This window comes from Callithrix jacchus, chromosome 8 (assembly GCF_049354715.1).
Source record: "Callithrix jacchus isolate 240 chromosome 8, calJac240_pri, whole genome shotgun sequence".
Lineage (NCBI taxonomy): Eukaryota > Metazoa > Chordata > Mammalia > Primates > Cebidae > Callithrix > Callithrix jacchus.
In genome coordinates, this window is record NC_133509.1 from 61,057,610 (window position 1) to 61,072,910 (window position 15,301).

General features: G+C 34.9%; 1 long non-coding RNA gene across 1 annotated transcript in view; it reads right to left on the minus strand.

Annotated features, from left to right (window-relative positions):
- Positions 1-2,948: 2,948 nt before the first annotated feature.
- Positions 2,949-15,301, minus strand: part of LOC103795702 (uncharacterized) — a 55,564-nt gene continuing 43,211 nt past the window's right edge. Inside the window, exon 3 of the long non-coding RNA XR_623307.2 lies at positions 2,949-3,155. This is a non-coding gene — a long non-coding RNA (uncharacterized LOC103795702). The remainder of the gene's footprint in view (positions 3,156-15,301) is intronic.

The following is a 15,301-nucleotide window of genomic DNA, read 5'->3' on the forward strand; positions in this document are numbered from 1 at the left end:
TTGTTATAGCATCAATATCATTCTTGATATAATTTTAGAGGATTACTAGAAAAGAGAATCTTTTTTTTTATTTTTTATAATTTCTATAATTTTTAATTTTTATGAGTACATAGTAGGTGTATATATTTATGGGATACATGATTTATTTTGATACAAGTGTACAATGTGCAATAATCACATCAGAATAAATGGGATATCCATCACCTTAAGTATTTTTCCTTTCTTTGTGTTACAAATAATCTAATTATAGTCTTGTAGCTACTTAAAAATGCACAATAAATTATTGCTGGCTGTAGTCACCGTGTTGTGCCATCAAATACTAGGTCTTTTTCATTCTACACATATTTTTGTGCCCAATGACCATCCCCACTTCCACTCCTCCACTACATTTTTCAGTTTCTGGTAACCATCATTTTAATACAAATGTGAATTACAATGTCCTAATATAACTTTAGAAATGTTTTGCTTCTCAGTAATTTTGTGATGTGAACAAACATTTAAGAAACTGGGCTGGGCACGGTGGCTCACGCCTGTAATCCCAGCACTTTGGGAGGCCGAGGTGGGTGGATCACGAGGTCAGGAGATCGAGACCATCCTGGTTAACATGGTGACACCCCGTCTCTACTAAAAATACAAAAAATTAGCTGGGTGTGGTGGCGAATGCCTGTAATCCCAGCTACTCGGGAGGCTGAGGCAGAATTGCCTGAACCCAGGAGGCGGAGGTTGCTGTGAGCCGAGATAGCGCCATTGCACTCCAGCCTGAGTAACAAAAGCAAAACTCCAACTTAAAAAAAATAAATAAAAATAAATAAAAATTAAAAACTGCTATTATTTTTTTCTAGTAAAAATATCCTATGGTAGAATTTCAAATATTATGTTAAATTCTTTTCATGTTTATTTGGATAAAATAAGGCAGGTTAAGTAAATATAACCATCTCATTTTTTATTGATTGTATATATATATATATATATATATATATATATATATATATATATTTTTTTTTTTTTTTTTTTCTTTTTTTTAGACAGAGTCTTACTCTGTCACCTAGGCTAGAGTGCAGTAATGCAATCTCAGCTCATTGCAACCTTGCCTTCTGGGTTCAAGCAACTCCCCTGCCTCAGCCTCCTGAGTAGCTGGGACTACAAGTGGATGCCAGGAGGCCCAGCTATTTTTGTATTTTTAGTAAAGACAGGCTTTTGCCATGTTGGCCAGGCTGGTCCTGAACTCCTGATCTTGTGATTCACCCACCTAGGCCTCCCAAAGTACTGGGATTACAGGTGTGAGCCACCGCGCCTGGCAATTGTATGCATTCTTTAGAAGGTCAGAACTATTTCTGCCCTGATAAAGATAATGACATTGCATATACCTTCACAGAGAACAAGCACCCTCATGGGAAGTTATTTCAATGAACTTTTTCCCATCTCTTATTAGAGCACATTGCCAAAAAGAAAAAGAATTTAGAAAACAATAGCATTTTACTAGTAGAAACAAAGAAACAAATAGCAACTGAATATACCCAGACTGTGGGGATTGGATATCTTATTAGAGATTTGCAACATCTGTGGACTATGAGATTTCCCCTGATGTGGCACAATTTACACTATAAAATACTTGCTTTTGTTCATTAGGAAATTTACATTGGGTTTTGCCAGCTCACTTTACCAAAACCATCTGGATTTTTCTGCCCAGGTCCACTCATATGAGAAACATAAATACACGAGAATAGTTTTCATTTTCTATAAAAGAATTGTGCAAAGAAATACTTTGGCAGACAGTATGGTGTAGTAAAAATGCTGTGGCTGAATCTCACTACAGTAACTGAAAGCTATGATATTGCAGGTGAAGATGTTAGCGAGAGACTACATAGGAATTCCTGTGATTCACTTGCTCTCCTCCCTAACCCAGATATAATCCTGAAAGGAGATGGATTCTGTCATTTCCATACAATCATTTTTCCATCTCTACATTTATCAATCCTAGTCTAGATTAACAGAAAATAATATTTTTGGTGAGTTCTTCTATATTGCTGCAAAATAAAGAAATAAATGTGATTTATCTCATAATAGGAACACACTCATAAATTCCTGTGCAATTTCTTTGTTAACCATAAATACTAAGGTAGAAAATAGACATAATAAAATATTTACATAGAACATATTAGAGTAAAGCATACATTTCTGTGATATATGTAAAAGAAAAATTTAACAGCAAGGTTGTCTGTAGCTGGATTTTATATTTTATTGTAATTCCCATTGAAAGCAAAGAAATATACAATCTTTTTGGTAAAGTCCACTTTTATTCATTTATTCAACAAATATTCTGTAGTATCTCCTATGTCCTAGTCAATATATTAACTCCTGTGGCAGATACAGAGGCAAATAATATTCAATAGGGCAGTTCTTACAGTGAAGGAAATTGGCAAATAAACTAATTGTATCTGATACTGCTATGTTGGAGGTGTGGTTCTGAATAAAGGCAGAATGTTTATTTCTCTCTGACATGTGATTTCCAGTCACTAAAGTGATGCTGGAGTTAAGAATTAGAGAATGAGCTATATACAATAGATGAATAATCTTGGAAAAACCATTTTTATATAGACTAAGGGCTTCATTTTTAAAAAGGAACTGAGTATGAGTATGCAAAGTATATTTAGGGGATAAACAGGTAAGAGATGTGTACTCCAATAAAAAATGTCTACGGGGGCTATATTTTTTCCTGGGGCCCTCTATCATACCTGTAGACAGAACTCTTTTTGTTAACAACAACAACAAAAAAAAATCTCAAAGATTGCTGAAATTTTCTCTTTCTGGCTCCTACCTTTAAATGAATGATACTATTATTTAGGGGAAAGCACATCAATTAATTAACAGTCTTAAGAAATTAGGATATTTTATCAGGAAAAGTACTAAAGAGAAAGCAACTTAAAAGATCAGTTTAAAATAGAACATTTTGATAGGCACCATTTATGTGGATTCAATAGGCAGAAACTTATTAGAGGATTCGATTCGAGTAGTGTAAATGGGGCATGAAGGCTTCAGTGCATATATATAGGATTGGAGATGCTTTCATTTTCCATTCGATGAAATTGAATTTCTCAGAATGAACTCTATATCTTTTTAATTCCATGATTTTCAGCAAGCAGAAGGACAATATTCTGTAATTTATGAAGATAGTTTATTATTATTTTTTATTAGCTCTCAGCTTTAGCAACCACTTTCCTCCCCCTCCCTCCCCAACCATGTTGCTGCTGGTGATCCTTATAAGGGAAGCTGCTTTTCATTTTCATTTTCCTCAGCACAGCTGGTGCTTACACTACCCTAAACATTCATTGAGTCATTTCCTGCTGATAAATGTCTATATGTAGTCAGGATTGTCACCTATGCGTGTGATACTAAAGTGTCCTCTCTCTTTTTAAACCAGGATAGCATTTGTACCAGCCTCTAATCTTATGTACCACTTTCTCTCCTTTCAGAACTAAGCTGGCAATTCTCATCTTGAATAGCTTTAAAATTGCTCGTAGCAATCAATGACAACTGAGGCATCACTAAAGAATTTCTTTTATCTCCAAGCTCCAATTTAGATCTGTCATTAAGCTTGAGTAAGCTTGAACTGTCAGAACATTTTCCCTCATCACATGCTGTAAGCACAGAAAGTCAACTTCAAAATCAAATTTGTTCTATCTCTTACTATACTTTGTAATGGTTTCATATGAACAATAAACTTTACTGAAATAGTGGTGTCAGTCTTTAATAACTCAGAACACTATGGCTTCAAAAGGTGGTGAAATGCTGCCAAAACTCAAGTATGACGTATGGTAAATCGTTCATTCACATTCAGTTGCTCTTTGTTGTGCTTTAATATTGGGGGAACGAGAACTTGGCAGTGGGCATGGAGATGTGGAGTCTCCTCCTTTTAGAGGAAAGGTTGTGTAATCTTTCTGGCAAGACGCTTTCCCTCCCTCCGCCTTTGTTTCCATGCTTGTAACATGAGATCGTTTCATTAGTTGAATTCTAAGTCCCCGCCCATTTGTAACTTTGGATTCTTAATAAATTCGACTTTTCATTGTGTGGTGTTATTCTTCAAGAAATGGATTAGGAAGGTTACCACACAAAGCTAGAAGTCATAAATTAATTACGAAGCCCGTAATCCAAATCTAATTGTCAAAACGCGTTGGTTTCATCTTCTGGAACAAAATAATGTTTTGTTTGGCTTATGCTGATGAACAGAAACTGTCTTTTAAAGATCACAGTTTCTATCTTGGAGATCTTTTCCACTGACAGATACTTCAGCCTCATCCACATATTTAAATGTACTTTGATCTTTCTTTGTTTTGCAAATTTCCTTTTGAAACAGTCTGTGTGAGCATTAGAGTGCCAAACTGAGACTAAAGACCACTAAAATCTGGCAGAGCTACACATATGAAGAATTCAGCAGCTCAAATATGTTTACTTTACAGAGTCCATGTTCAAAATAAATGATTGCTTTTTTACAATTTTTTAATCAAATCCAAATTGACTTGTATTTCTTCTTTTATCCATAAAGGAAATAGGAAATTGTTAATAATAGGACATTAATAAAAAGGTAATAATCACTTTTTAAATTTGTAAGTACCATAGTGTTAATGTGAATTTATTCTTTTCTTATCTATCTTCCTGTTAAATGATGGCCTTAACAGAAACATAATTCAGGTCTTGATTATCATGATGTATTAGAGTGAGAAGAAAATTGATAATTATTATTTTTCTTAGTGATGGGGGTCTCACTCTATTGCCTGGGCTGGAATGCAGAGACACAAACATGGCTCACTGTAGCCTTGACCTCCTGGGCTCCAGCAATTCTCCTGCTTCAGTCTCCTGAGTAGCTGGGACTACAGGCACATGCCACCATGCCCGGCTAGTTTTTGCATTTTTTGTACAGATGGGATTTTGCCATATTGCCCAGGCTGGTCTCAAACTCCTGAACTCAAGTGATCTGCTCACCTTGGCCTCCCTACCTTCTGTGATTACAGGTGTGAGCCACCATGCCCGGCCTTGGTGATCTTTTACACCTATAAATCAAGATCTTTTTTTTTGGGGGGGGGGGAGGAAGGCAGGCAGGGAGGGAAGAAGGACGGTAGGGAGGAAAAAAGGGATGAAGGAAGGGATGAAGGAAGGAAGGAAGGAAGGGAGGAAGTGGGGAGGGAGGGAAGAAGGACGGTAGGGAGGAAGGAAGGGATGAAGGAAGGAAGGAAGGAAGGGAGGAAGCGGGGAGGGAGGGAGGGAGGGAAGGGAAGGAAGGAAATCAAGCAATGAGAGAGACATTGCCGACCTGGATCTAGAGGTTTACAAGTTGATTTCTTTTTTTTTGAGAGAAGGAAAGAAAAAAAAAATAAGTAAAGGAGAGGAAGAAAGAGGAAGAGAAAGAGGGAGAGTAAATGGAAATATTGCTTTATTTTGAAAAAAATTGAGTATTAATAATGGCCAATCAATGTTTCATTTAAACTTATGGGTAGGTGTGATGTGGTATTGACAAGAATGTATATTTTGTGTATTCGAAGTGTAGAGCTCTATGAATATTTATTAAGTTTACTTGTTCCGGATCTGAGTTCGAGTCCTTGGTATCCTTATTAATTTTCTGTCTCATTGAATCTAAGTCTCGTATCTGGGTGTTAGGATCGTTAGCTCTTGTTGTTGCATTGATCCTTTTACCACTATATCTTTGTTGCTTTAAAATCTATTTTCTCCGATACGAGAATTGCAACTCCTGCTTTTTATTTATTTATTATTTATTTTTGCTCTCCATTTGGTTGGTAAATCTTTCTCCATCCCTTTGTTTTGAGTCTTTGTGTATCCTTGCATTTGAAACAGGTATGGATGTAAAATGCCATTGGGTTTTGGCTGTGTCTTTTGATTGGGGGATTTAGTCAATTTAAATTTAGGGTTACTGCCATTTGATGTTGACTGGCTGTTTTATCCATTCGTTGGTGTAAATTCTTCTTTATGTTGGTGCTCTTTACTTTTTGGTGTATTTTTAGAAAGGCTAATACTGGTTGTTTCTTTCTGTGTGTAATGCTTCTTTCAGAAGCTCTTGTAAAGCAGGCCTGGTGGTAATAAAATCTCTGAGTTCTTGCTTGTTCATAAAAGATTTTATTTTTCCTTCAGTTGTGAAGCTTAGTTTGGCTGGATATGAAATTCTGGGCTGAAGGTTCTGTTCTTTGAGAATGTTGAATATAGGCCCCCACTCTCTTCTGGCTTGTAGAGTTTCTGCTGAGAGATCTGCTGTAAGTCTGATAAGCTTGCCTTTGTGGGTAACCTGACCTTTCTCTCTGGCTGCCCTTAGTATTTTCTCCTTCGTTTCAACCCTGGTGAATCTAACGATTATGTGCCTTGGGGTTGCTCTTCTTGAGGAATATCTTTGTGGTGTTCTCTGTATTACCTGGGGTTGAATTTTGACCTGCTTTGCTAGTTTAGGAAAATATTCCTGAATAATGTCCTGAAGGGTATTTTCCAGCTTGGATTCATTCTCTCTATCACATTCAGGTACACCTATCAAACGTAAATTTGGTCTTTTCACATAGTCCCACATTTCTTGGAGACTTTGCTCATTCCTTTTTATCCTTTTTTCTCTAATCTTGTCTTCTCATTTTATTTCATTAAGTTGGACTTTGACCTCTGATATCCCTTCTTCTGCTTGAACAATTTGAGTGTTTAAACCTGTGCATACTTCTCGGAGTTCCTGTATTAATCAAGATCTTAATACAAATATTCTAGCAGATGACCAGTTGAATTAAGAATACCATTCTGTGATTTTTTTCTTTCCTTTTCATTGTCAGATCTTCTTTACGATGGTTCTGTACTTTAGCCCAGAATCTCTTCTCATCACTCACTCTTCATTGATGTCACTCTTAGCCTGAGTAATGTATCAATGTTAAAATTTGATGGGAATCTTTACAATCTTCACCACATTTTCTTGCTCCTAATCCAAATGTGTGTTATTCCTTAGGGAATTATTTGATAATGGCTAGCAATCTTTTTATTTTTATTTCTTTAATTAAATTTTTAATTATACTTTAAGTTCTGGACACATGTGCAGAACATGTAGGTTTGTTACATAGGTATACACGTGCCATGGTGGTTGGCTGCACCCATCAACCTGTCATCCTCATTAGGTTTTTCTCCTAATGCTATCTTTCCCTTAGCCCTTCACCTCCAACAGGTCCTTGTGTGTGATGTTCCCCTCCCTGTGTCCATGTGTTCTCATTGTTCAACTCCCACTTATGAGTGAGAATATGCAGTGTTTGGTTTTCTGTTTCTGTGTTACTTTGCTGAGAATGATGGTTTCCAGCTTCATCCATGTCTCTGCAAAGAACATGAACTCATCCTTTTTTATGACTGCATAGTATTCCATGGTGTATATGTGCCACATTTTCTTTATCCAGTCTATCGTTGATGGTCATTTGGGTTGGTTCCATGTCTTTGCTATTGTTAATAGTGCTGCAATAAACATACATGCGCATGTGTCTTTGTAGTAGAATGATTTATAATTCTTTGGGTACATACCCAGTAATGGGATTGCTGGGTCAAATGGTATTTCTGGTTCAAGATCCTTGAGGAATCACCACATTGTCTTCCACAATGGTTGAATTAATTTACGCCCCCACCAAGAATGTAAAAGTGTCCCTATTTCTCCATATCCTTTCCAGTATCTATTGTTTCCTGACTTTTTGATGATCGCCATTCTAACTGATATGAGACAGTATCTCATTATGGTTTTTATTTGCATTTCTCTAACGACCAGTGTTGATGAGCTTTTTTCATATGTTGGTTGGCTGTATAAATGCCTTCTTTTGAGAAGTGTATGTTGTTATCCTTTGCCCACTATTTGATGGGTTGTTTTTTTCTTGAAAATTTATTTAAGTTCCTTGTAAATTCTGGATATTCGTCCTTTGTCTGATGGATAGACTGCAAAATTTTTCTACCGTTCTCTAGGTTGCCTGTTCACTCTGATGATGGTTTCTTTTGCTATGCAGAAGTTCTTTAGTTTAATTAGATCCCATTTATCTATTTTGGCTTTTGTTGCCATTGTTTTTGGTGTTTTAGTCACGAAGTCTTTGAATGACTAACAATTGTTTTAGGCTATTTTATCCTGGAATGTTAAGGGCTAGTCGTAGTTCCAGAATGAGCCTTCTCAGATATAAAAAGCATTTCAATAGCAATGCCTCAACTAGGTGGATTGAGGATCTGAGGCACTATTGCAGGGAGAGTTAGTTATAAATTTGTGGCCAATTTGCATTTTCCATCATCTTCTAGAATCTTACAACACAGGTTGATGCCTGTTTACCTTTTCTTATACTTACTGATGTTAAAATAATCATACTTCTTTTGTAAATAAGTTTCAGACATTTGTCTTAGATACATGCTAATATATAGTTTTTAGACCTCTGAGAAAATATTAATCTGTAAAATTGTTTCAGTGAGAAAAGGAAAGTACCAAATAGATTTTTTCATCTCTAATATGAGGAAATATTTTTCAGATGTAACAACTATGCATAGTTGATATTGTTCTAGAGATCTTTCATATTTAAATGCTTTTACTTTCTTCTTTTAAGTAAACCTTACATGTCACAAAGAAGTATCCAACACTTAAGGCATTTCTTAATACATAATTCTAGGTTATAATTTCTTAATTTTTGATACTTTTATAATAACTTTTTCTATAAAGTGAATGACATAATAAAAGATAAATGAAATATATAGTTGCTTTATTTTATATGCTGAATAATTGACTACATTTAATCAATCTAAGATGACATAATTAGTTACATATACCATTATTATGTATTATTAATAGAAAAGAAAAAAACTTGTCAAATTGCAAAACACTGCTAAATCTAAGTTACATACATATTTAGGGATGTTAAAATATGAAACATGTATGCATGTTAGAATGAAGGAAATGTAACAGGATTATCTTAAACAATCAAAAATGAAACTTTTATTTAAAACATTTGAAACATACAATTTCATTTGTTTTCACAGGTCTTTATAATATACATTAGCATGCAACATATTTTCTTCTTAGAAATGCTAGGAAAACTGAGCAACAGTAAAGTAAAAAGAAATAAAACCTTTCAATATACATTAATAATATATAATATCTATTGCATTTATTTACATTTTTAAAAATTGCTGTTTGAAGAGTATTGAAAATACTTAAAATTAGAATTTTACTGGAAATATTTTCAAATTCAGCTTCAGTTATACTGAGGCAGGCATACTTTTATATATTATATGTGAGTGAGAATTACTTGCATATAATACTGTATATAGTATTATATAGTATAATTTTTTTGCTATACAAATGTTTTATTAGGTCAAGCTACTTACTATGAAAATGTTTTAAAATGCAGCAGGAGGAGATGTAAAGACTCAAAGAAGTGTATAGTGACAGTGGCTATCAGAACACACTGAAGTTATATATTAACTCTGAGAAATTCTTTGTAAGACATGAATGGCATTAATATTAGTATTTAGTACTGCTTTCCAATGAATGACTGTTGCTCCAGTTTATTTGCATATTCATATATAGCTCTCAAAGTAGAGAAAGAAGAATTCAGTGACACAGAACAAATCTTTGCAAAGAGAATCTAAATCTGGGGAAAAAACAGTGTTTATCTACATGAAAAATTTCTGAAATGTGTGTTATTATAAAAGATAATTCCCCTGCTGAATAAATGATATGTGATTTTTATATTATCACACTAGTTTGAACAGCTGCAAAGAACTGCTTAGGTAAATATGAAAAAAGTGAAGTTTCAGATCCAAATTTTGCTTTCAAATTAACAGGTGCAAAAGATTCCAGGGTATGTACTTCTGTTTGAAGAAAGTGTTTAGCTTGGGATACATAGACTGGCTTTGATTGAAATGCATTTAGTGATAGTAAAAACTTTTACAAGCCTAAGTTTTTATGTATATTAGAAAGAGGGAAACACCTAGCCCTCTTTACTGAGCAATATTAGTAATGGTAAGCAGCAAGTCACTGGACAAATAACCCTACCACCCAGGTGGTTTAAGTGCTGTCACACTTAAGCCTCCCATTTCTATGTATTTGAGTGTGTTTTAGAGAAGTGCTGATTGTCAAAGAGAATAAAGCTTTAGTGAAGGTTGTCTGAAGTACAACCAGTTGGGCTATACAAAGCATTTGGAGCATAAAAATACAAATTCCTTGTTGAATTCAGTTATTGATTATTGGCTTGTATAAAAGAGCAAAAGTACTATATTTGTAATTTGTTACTAAGAATCATTGTTTAGACCATATAATAACACAATATAACAGTATAATATTAGCATTTCTTTAATATAGTACAATGAAATGCTAAATGCAATTAATAAACACAATTTATAAATAAAATAAGCACAATTTATAAAATGAATTAGATCACTTTCAAATATTTAAATGTTTTATCCTGCATTCATCTATAAATGCTTACATTTTATGATAATTTAAGGTCTGTTTAAAACTTTATAAATAATATAGAACTTCATATTATTAGCAAAAGATGATCAAGAAGAGCATGGAATAATCTCCTGAATCCATTGGCTTTCTTCCCTACACTGACAACAATTTAAGTGTGTGAGGTAATGATCTTTTACCTGTGTTGTTGCCTCACTTTGCTTCTCCTTGCTTGGCACCATCCTTAAATAATTTATTTATTCACTCATTTTCTCATTCACGTATTCACTGTTTCAACAAATGTTTATTGATGCTGTTATGTGTCAGCTACTATGCTCAATTTTAGGGATACAGAGATGTGCAAGGCAGGTATGAAACCAGGCTCTCATGGACTTTACGGTTTTTGGAGAAGAGAAATAACTAAATAATTAAGTTTCACCGTATGTGAGGGATGCAGTGAGAGAGGATTATGCTATGTTGTGAAAGCACCTAATCAAGTTTGCAGGTTTGGGGAGAAGCTTTAGTTTCTGTTCACTAACTCAGATTATAAATTATTTAACCCTCAGTTTCTATTTGGTTAGAACATTTCTGATTTTATTGGTTTCCCATGGTTGCCGTAGCAAATTACCACAGATTTAGTCACTTGAAACAGAAATATATTCTTTTATAAATATGGAGGCCAGAATCTCGAAGTGGATTTGACTGGGACAAAATGAAGGCACAGGCAAGGTCATATTCCTTAGGGAGGTTCTCTGGGAAAAAGTGATCCCTTATCTTTTCTGTTTCTGGAGATGCATGCCTTGACCCAGGATCCCCTCTTTCACCTGCAAAGTCAGCAGCACCCTCACATCATCTCCTGTAATAACCTCTCTCCATCTGCTCTGCATAAGGTCACTGATGGTTAAATTTAGGGTCCATGATATAATGTAAGATTCAAGATCCTAAATTAAATCACATCTGCATCATTTCTTTAGCTAGGTAAGAAAACATCCACACATTCCAGAGATGAGGGTATGAATATTTTGAGGGACTATTTTTCAGCTGACCATACTGGCCCATCAAAAATTCGTGTCTATAAATAATTATCTGAATGTGTACCCTAAGAGAGTCCTTGTAAATGATCTGAACACATATTTTATACCCATTTTTGGAAAAGAAGTTCAAAATTTCTTTATGAGGTACTAAATCTTTATGTTTTAGTAAAGTTATAAAATAACGTTTTATAATATTATAAGCTGTTTTGTATGTAACTAAGGAAAGCTGGGCTACATTCATATAGCTATTAGAAGGGTAGTGATAGCATATGGACAGACTCAAAACTCTGAAATTTCTCCCTGTCTCATACAGCAGTTGTAGCCCTCCTTGACCATCTCAACTTGAGTCCCATGTGCACAGATACCATTTCACAAAAAGAAAAAGAACTCATTTGGCTCTAAAACGCTTATGTGTCCAGCACTCCAGAGAACAAACCTGTACTTCATATTCGTCATAAGGACTACCTTGGCCTAAACAATGTGTGGGTCTCATTATCCTGTCTCTTAGTTCCTTCTTCCTGGACTCTTCCTCCAGAGTCATGGGTGTTTCTTTTCCAATAGGATAAGAAACCTATCAGCCACAAGGAATTCTAAGAGGGAGAGTATTTCATGAGAAAGAGAAGTGTGTTTGCCTGGGACTCTCTGGCGTTATGATTCCTTTTTTCTTTCCAAAAGAAATTCCACCTTCTGGTACAAAAACCTATTCTTATTAATTCCATTTGACTATTATTCTGTTTTTCCCCCAGCTATAGAGAAGAAAGGAGTGAGGTTGTGGAGAGAGAAGGTCTTGAGGTATTTCAAAAGATATACTATATGGTCAAACTGATGAACACCTTGAGATAGAGTAGAATATACAAGACTGAAGCCTAAATCGCATCAGGAAACCTGAAGTTTTGAACAGTAGCTAATAGCATAGAAATCAAAGTGAAGATAATATCTGAAGAAAAAGAGATGAGCAAATAAATAATTATTGAATGCCTATTATGTTTCAGAATATTTGCTAGGTACATGCCTTCAATGGCTCTGTTTGTGTAGTGAATTCTCTTTTTGTAGAGAGAACGAAGGCTGAGAAGAGTTAACTGATTTGTCTCATGTGGGGAACGGCTATGCTTGTACTTAAAGTCTAGTTTGTCTGAATCCACAATCTATTGGTTTTTTGATATCCCAGGCCCTCTCTAGGGTGCCTGAGTTTGTTGTTTCATCACAGAATTACATGGAAGAGACTGGGAAGATAACTCTTCAAATGTCAGATCGTTCTTCTATAAAAAATTTTGCCACAGCTGTTGAAATATGGCCTTAGGGTGTATGATAGAATTTGAACCAGCCCCATGGAAAATGCATCTTGACTCTGCTTTTTTACTTTTCCTGCTGAGTTCCTAATAGAAAATGAATGTTTATTGCTTTTGTCTTGATATTCACGGCATTGCTCCTCTACCACCATAGGATTATCTTATGTAAGTAATCAGTCTCTCAAATTTCGGGTAGATTTGAAAAGGACTTGCTCCAACAGGGTTCACTCTCCTAACTAACACATCCTCTGTGTAGGTTTAAATTCAATTAGTTTGGCTGGTGCCAAAATATGATCAGCTATTAATGAGTGGTCTGACATTTTTTTTTTCTAAACTGAAAGAGTGATTCTCCTGAAAATTAGAAAAGCTCTTCTGATTTCATTTTCATGTTGAGATTTTCTATTATGACTTGTATTCAATTTAGCACACTAAAATATGAAGCAAATCAATTCATTTAATCTGCTGCCTAAGCCAATATCTCTGCAGCAAGAGATAGACTACCTTCATGTGTTCATGTGCTTGAGAGCTATTGTTTGACTATAGCTCTTATTAATATAAATCAACATCTACAAAGAAAGCCTCCTTTATTCCTGAAATTCATATTTATATAAATAGAAAAGTAATGGATTTCAAAATGGGCCCAATAGGTTTGAGCTTCCAGAATTATCCCAAGAGTACAGACAGGATTGAAATATTTCAAGGTGTTTTGGAGAGGGGTGTTGATAAAGTATTTTCATGTTTGCTGAGTGCCTCTGAGCTGGCAGATTCCTACTAATAATGGCAGAAGCCAGGAATAGTTATAATATGCTTAATTAACTCTAAGCTTATTTAATGCCATGGTCCAGATGAACTCTAGATAGGAAGACATAATACATATAGTTCATTAAAAAATAATTTGGACTCTCCTAATCTATATTTGCATAAAGTTCAGGTCCTTGTCCTGAAGGTATTAATTATTTTTCTAATATTTTTGTTGAAAAATGGATGCCCATGAAAAAATGGTAATTAGAGGAATACTGGCTAACATAATTCAATTTCACATAACATGCTCATGCCAATTATGTTATGAATTTTCTTTGTCTTGAGGAAATACCCATTTGAAAGAGAGTTATGATTCAAAAAAGTGTAAATGAGATCCTGGCTGAGAGCTGTTAAAATAAAACAATAAACAAAATTAACCTATTTGTCTCTGTTTATACGAATTAGAAAAGTACTTGGTAGAGACTTTGCGCTTCCATCAGAAACAGGTTATTTTTGCTTTGATCATATTTTAGAACTCATTTTCTTAAGGATACTATGTGCTATTTTGAGAAAATGTATGCAGAGAATTAAAAGGATCTGATTAACTCTTACATTTGATGAGATCTTATATGACACACTTCTTGAATTTTATGGTGAATTGCTAACAGCGAACAATTCTAGAAATCAACATTCTGGCAAAGAAGCTATAATAGCACCCTAAATAAGAACAGCAACTTTAACTGAATGTACTACTAAAATATTTCCTTCTAATTTTAAGCATGGTGTTTGTTTTTATGTTTTCTCTCTTTTATATGTATATAACGGATCTACTTTGTGCAAAGGTACAGGTCAGTGGCTCCATCATCCAATATCCTTCATATGTATAAACAAAATAAGGAAAGATGAAAAGGTAGGCAGGGAAGAGATTGTAAAGGTGTAGGGTTAGAGAAGCCAATGTTTAACATTTATCCCCATGTTCTGCTGGGGCTTTTCTCAATTCTACATCTTAATTCATATCTTGTTTTTTTTAAACAATCATTTATATGAAGAAACCAATGTGGACTTAGCTTAAAAATGACAAACAGTAGTTTTCTGTATCTTCCTTAATTTCTACTGTGAAAACTGTAGCCTCTCTCAAAGTTCTACCAATTATTTTGGGACCACTTGTGTAACTTTAAAAATTTTCCTGTTTGCCTTCATTGTTGGTCCATATTTCCAAGGTAACTTATGCTGCTAAAATAATCAATGTCCACCCAATCCTTCAAAGCAACTCTAAGGCTGCTAATATTGTCGTAATCTCTGGATAAAAATCACTGAAACTAAGTGATGTCAATATTCTGTTGAACTGAAGCTTCTTTGCTGCACCAAAACTAAAGTTATTGTTGAAGCTGAGGAGTCTCCATGTGGCCATTCTTCTCTAAGCTTGGGAGAAGAGAAGCCCTTTCTCCCACCTTTGTGGTGTGCTTGGATTCAAATGTTGCAGATATAGGCAACCAGAGTGGCCACTTCATACTGGACTTCATGGTCCCAACATCTCATGGAGATTTTGGTGAAAAATGTTGGAAGTCAGTTTTCCTAGGATACAAATGCGAGGCCATGAAATTCACATAAAGCACGCATTGAATAACTGCGTCCCTTTTCTAAGTTGATGTCATTCTCAAATTGAGCTTGCATGACTCATTCTTTTGGATAAACTGCTTTATAGGTGGGCATGTCAATGAAATAAATTCCTAGTGGGCTCTCTAGGGAGTTATGGTAGCATCTGATTATTTGAGCACGGTTTACAGCTAAGCTGGGAACAAGCT